Consider the following 6,526-nt stretch of genomic DNA (forward strand, 5'->3'; position numbering starts at 1 on the left):
ATCAAGTCCAGTTTAACTTACGGCCATTTGTTTCCCATTATCATTGTTTTAATGATTACAATAATGATGATGATTATCATTGATCATTATGAGAAATTATTTAACTAAATTAAATTAAATTACCATTAATTGATTGTTGAGTAAAGTGCACTTTCACAATTAACTTCATTTTCGCGTTCAATCAACTTTACAAACTATCCAAATTTATAAATATTCATCTCTAAATTGCAATTGCTTTTGCTTGATCAAACCTTCGCCATTTCCAATCATTTTAACGTTCATTTGCAAATTGAAAAGTTGATTGAAAACAATTCTTAACTTTTGAGCGACTTTAGATTAACACTGAATTTTGATTTGGTGCATCAATCATCAAGTCGTTGATTAATTGTTTCAAATGTAAATCTCGTTGAAAAAACGAAACCTTGAAGAGGAAAATTTGTTTCAATTATTGCTTTAAACGATTAAATTCATTTATTCATTGGATAATCAATTAACTTTTCAAACATTGAAATGTTTATTGAAAATGATTCTAATCAAAATTATTGCCTTTTAAAACGCTCGAAACGCCTTTAAACGTTTTGATTGTTAACATTTGATTACGATTTACTTTTAATGTTTACTTTCAATGGAAGACAATTTTTCCACGAATTTTGGTACAATTGTCACAATCGGTCGAGTGATTTATGAAAGACACTTTTAATTGTCATCATTTTAACCATCAAATTTACCTTTTAATGTCTTTTAATCATTAATCAAAGTTTCTCTTTTCCTTCTCATACAATTAACTCGTAATTGTTTATCAATCCAATTATCCCAAACAGTTAACGACTAAATTCGTGATCAAATATTTATTCATTGCACTGTTTACCATTATAATCAATTAAAGATAATTGTAATTTAGTTAAATCATATTTCATATAATTTAATAAATGGATTGAAGTGACTTAAAACTGCCTTTAGGACTTGATTTAGTGTAATCGGCTCGTCTAAATAATAATAACATTTTTGCGCTTCTTTTATGCAATTTGTTTTAAAAGAGTTTTATTAATAAACTGATTCACTGATTGACCAGATTTTAATCATTTTGCTAACAATTAAGAAAAGGTTGTAATGGAAAACAATGAATTTAAATTGCATTGATTTAGTTGTTATTGATGAGTTAACCAAATGGTGAACATTTGGTAAACATTTGAACAAAGCTTACGGCAATTTCAATCCATTGAACCTCCCAGTTAATACACCTTGAGGATCAATATAATTGATTGTAATTAATTTACTCTCATGTCACATCTTTTTGGCTTTATTTGTTTCATTCCCATCATTTCATGGTAAGATGATAATCAGATGGTTATGATTAGCCACAAGAAAGAAGAGAGCAATTGGTTCGCCTTGTTGTGGCTTATTTTCAAGCCAAAGTGATTAACTGAACAAGATTAATTCGCATTAAATGTTTTACCAAGTGACATCTTTCCAGACAAAAATCATTGATCAATCAAGTCAACATTTTCATGTTTAATCAACTGATTCCAGTGCTTTACTAGTGACGATTTACTTCGATAGCCGCCATTCAGACTTCAAATGGTAAAGTTAATATCGAGCTTACAAATTATAAAACTTGTGAAGATACTTGACGAAACTTTTGAAATAAAGCAAGACGAAAGCATTCGTTGCAATTAAGATTCTTTTTGCAACTGTCACATGGTGAAAGGACTGAGAATGCTTGGCCATCAGAGTTAACATAAACCGATTACAAAGTATGATTATCCTCACGATACAAACCATACTTTCGTTAGTTAGCTTTGAGTCAATAACTGATCAACTTCGCATTTTGATTGTAACCCTTTGCAAGTATCAACAACATCAAATGTAACGCTAATTCAGCCGATGCTTTTTCAATTTTGCTCATTTCTTGTAACAATAATGCAAATAGCATCAACACTGAACAGTCTGATTAATCAGTGATATCTCTTGCATAGACAATAGCGAAGCACGCAATAAACAATTTGCCTCTCAATTGAAAACACCAAAATTCCATTAATACACACACACACATAAGTAGCGAATGAAAAATGAAATAATAATAACGATGAGGATAATAATGATAACTTGAATAAATGGATTGTTTCCGTTACTGTTTACATTTTAAAGTTATTTTTGATTCCTTTTGCTTTTTCTTCATATCCATCTTTTGAGAACCTTAATTGGCCTCACAGTTTCAACCATTATGAATGAAGACAATTCAAGTCCAGATTCTGAATTAGCCGGTCATCGGCATCATCCAATACTCACAAGCAAAACTCGTATAATTTCATTATTCCTGTCAAATTATTGTTGATCACCATCAGTAAATAATCAAAAAAAGGTAACACAAAACAAAATCCAAGTGCGTGTTTGCAAACTGAAAGAAAAGGTAAGAAAATAAATGTTCAATTGATAATTCTTTCAGTTTTTAATTAAAATTTCACTTGAAATAACCAGCAACTAATAATGATAAATCTTTATAAATGATGAAGCTTTCAATCGACTTTTCAATCCACTGCTAATATCAATCAATGTTTGATCTTCACTGCATTCAAGTAATCAAATATTTTCTAATGAAACCATGAATCGATTCAATGTTTTACAGCAAAATTGAAAGAATAAATGTTTTCTTTAATCATTCAATTAACTTAAATTGTGCATAAAATTTGCGTCCTTTTCATTCGCAATCAATCAAGTATAGCTAATTGCGTGATTAAACACGAGTGAAAAGAGTTGAAAAGATTGCTTTCGATCTTTATTGATCTTCAAGTTTTGTCCAAAAGTGGAACTGAATCAGGGTAAGACCACCAAGAATATGATGTTGACTGATTTCGTCAATTCCTTTCGTTTTAATTGAATGTCTTGACTCTAGTTATTACTGTAGCTAATTAAAAGGCTACCAAAGTGAAAGACAGAAAACTGGAGAATGAAAAAATAAGATTGAAATAAATATTAATTTTAGTAATTATCTGTTGTTGCTGAATCGCCAAAAGTATGGGTTGAAACAAGTGAAACTAACATTAATGCATAAAGGATAACATTAGTTAATGGAATGATAATGATAACGTTTAAAGTCAAGATTGAACATTGACTCTGGTTTGACGATTTCAGTTCAGTCATGAATCACGAATTGTTTCTTCTTTCCTTGATCAAGATGACGAGTTGATGATGAGAAGAGTGAAAAGAAGGCAAGAATTTGAATCAAAATCTGGAAACGTGCTGGGCGTAGATGATACACTCTTGTACATTGCAATCATCTTTATCCTCATCATTTTCATCATCATTTTCCGTCTCATCTTTTATACAATATTTGGTCAGCTTTACCTCTCAACTTTTTTTCGGTTAAACTTGGCTGATTAACAAAGATGTTGAGCTGATGAAAAGATGATGAACGGCGATTTTCGTTGAATCACTTTAATGGTAATGATGAGCATGAATTAGTTGAACCAAACCTTGAATGTGTGCTTTAAATCATTATAAAGGCTAATACAGTTGTTACAACCTTGCTTTAGTTTCATCTTTGTTTCTCGTTTTATGTTAACCTTATTAATGATATTCAATTAGAGCCAATTAAGATGACAATCTGTTAATAACTTTGATGATCAATTATACATTAAACCTGTCATCTACCGTTTAATTCATCATCAATCCAATCATCGAGATAAATATTGAATTATTTATTCTCTAGCCTCATGTTTAGCCAGTTTTGTTATAAAAGGCCCAAAACCTACGCTTCAATCAAAAGCGATTAAATGTATCAGTAAAACTATTGTTGAACCCAAAAAACAAAATTTGATTTATTGTGTGAGAAAAGGCAATTACTCTTGAAATGCTGTTTTATTCAAATAACCATCAGATTGATAACTTGCCTGGTTAATTTGTTCAATCAATTTCACCTTAAGAGGAGAGTTATTGACAGTAATTGGTACATTACAGTCTAATTTGATTTTGACTTTGATTAACTACTGAATCTACAACAGAAATTATGAAAAACTTTATTCTGCATTGACTTTGAAGTAGGAAGAAGCGATAACGCTGATTCCAGTGCTTTACAGGTGCTGATTAGCTTCGTTAGCCTCCATCCACGCAATTTCAAATGTTAAACAATACTGCAGCAATGATGAAAAACTTGGTTTATTTTGCACTGGCATTGCAAGAAGGATTTGAAGGCGAAAATAATACTTTAAACGATGGATTGGTAATGGTTGAAGTTTGATTAGCCTGAGTAGGAAACGAAATTTTGATTTTAGTTCAACTTTGCTGCGAAGATTGGTATCAATCAATTGGTTAAATACTAGAACTAAAGTTTGTCTATAAATCATTTGCAGTTTAATTTTGCTTGCTTTTCCAACGATTTCAACGCAAAGTTGAAGGTTGCAGATTCAATGTAATAATTACAATTTAGATTCAAATTGATCATACAATTTACTGTACTAACTGTACAACTTGTACATATATAATATTATATTGGGTAACCTAAGGTACGCGCAAATCAAGGGTATAAACTATTTTCTTGAGCATTCTTGATCTGCATTGATCGCAAATGATAAAAGTTGATTCGTTCTCAGTATATTAATGAATTTGTGAAACATGAGACGTTTGGAGTTGAAATTTACCAATGCAACACTTTGTGACGGAAAATGCGAAATCTCGGAAACTAAAAAACACTTTTGTTTTTTGCATAATTTATGTACAGTATTTATGCAACTAGCAAAGTGCATTTTACAATAAACTGAATCACGGAAAAATCAAGGTATTGCAATATTCCCTGCAATGTAATTATGAACAAACCTTTTGCTGTTAAATAATAACATCAAATTATAAGCGAAAACAACTTGCATTCTGTGTTTTCTCCATTTTCATGGCTTTCTTGCAAGCTAAGGATTTGGATAAAGTTCGCTTCATTTAAGCAATTCTTAACAGCACTTATGGGATGAAAAATATTGTCGTTTTGCTATTTTGCAATGAAATAAAATGCATCAAAACAAATAGTCGCGAACAAACGTTCATCGACTTTCCAGATTTTTGAGTCCAGCTATTGGGGCAATAAAATGAATCAAAATACTCTTAATCTTGATCTTAACCTTGGATTTAACAGTAATCATCTCGTGGAGTCATTTTCACTGGTAAACACTTTGCTTTACCCATTTACATTTATTTGTTTTGTACGTGTGAGTCCATTTAATATCAAGTGTCATCATTATCATCAGCTAAGGTGATCATCGTCATTATCATCTTGTGACTTGAGATGTATAATGTGATGCCTTCAGGATATTTGAAGAAGCAAAGTAAAAGAAGTTCAACTTTTCAAGTCACCTTGATTTTTTGGTGTGCAAAACGGTAAAATAATAAACGCTAAATTCACATAAAAAATGCTTTTTTCTCTTCTTCTCGTTTCTTCTGTTCCAAGATTTACAATCTTTTTTGGAATGATATCAATGATGAGGTTTATAATGAGGATGATGAAGATGTTGATGATTAATTGCATGTGCAATATTAAAAGCTTTCAGTCTATGGAAGGTTGAATTGCAACTGATGCTGTTAGATGATCAATACAATCCCAATGATTTAGGTTAAGGTGAAATGCTTGAAGCCAACATGCAATGAAAAAACGGTAAGCTTTGCAAATGGCACAAAACCTTTCAGATTTTCATCATTTCTACTCTTTTTTGTTACTCCCATTTCTAGGTAAACCTTGGAATCTGTTCATCATTGGAAAATTGTCTGCAATTATTAGATCATTTCATGTTGACCAATGATATAACCACTCAAAGGTGCAATTTGATACTTGGATAATTGGTTAAGTTTACTTTCAATTCATTATTAATTGCTTTAACTCCAGTTTATTATGATAATTGTGGCTACAATCAATTCAAGTGCATATTAGGACGAGTCTATCCAGTACTCAATAGCATCATGTTGGGTCAACTTCTGAGCTTAGCTCTCAATTTGAATGGCACAAAAGACAACTGAAATCACGAATTCGCAGAAGCTTACAGATTTCAGTTGACTATCATTATATCTGATTTTATTATTATTTCATGTCTGATTGCTTTGGCCAAACATTGAAGTCGTGTTAATTTGTATTATTATTGTAACGATATTTTGGTTATCAAATGCTTTGATTTAAGAGTTGATCTGCTTTTCAATGTTGACTAAAATTTCATTTAACTTGCATTGTAAGTTCAAAGAGACGAGAAATATTACAAACTTTTGATTTCAATGGATATAAATGTTTGAAATGATCTGATTTTTTCGTTGATCGTTGCTACGTTCAATTTTATTCTGAATCTTGTTGATGTTGAGTTATTTTGCAGTGACGAATTCACTGCTACAACTAAGAATTACGGGATAATTTGAAAGGTTAGACTTGAAATTGCTGGAACATTTTCTCAGTAAATTTACAGCTCGAGTGCCAATAATTTTGGGTAAATTTGAAAGTTTTGTTTCAGTTGAGAGAACAGATAAATTGTTTCTATTCTTGACTTTTCGCGATTGTGGATCA

The sequence above is a fragment of the Tetranychus urticae genome, chromosome 2 (genome assembly GCF_039701765.1).
Source record: "Tetranychus urticae isolate SD_2017Ah chromosome 2, NJAU_TeUrti_SD_1.0, whole genome shotgun sequence".
NCBI lineage: Eukaryota > Metazoa > Arthropoda > Arachnida > Trombidiformes > Tetranychidae > Tetranychus > Tetranychus urticae.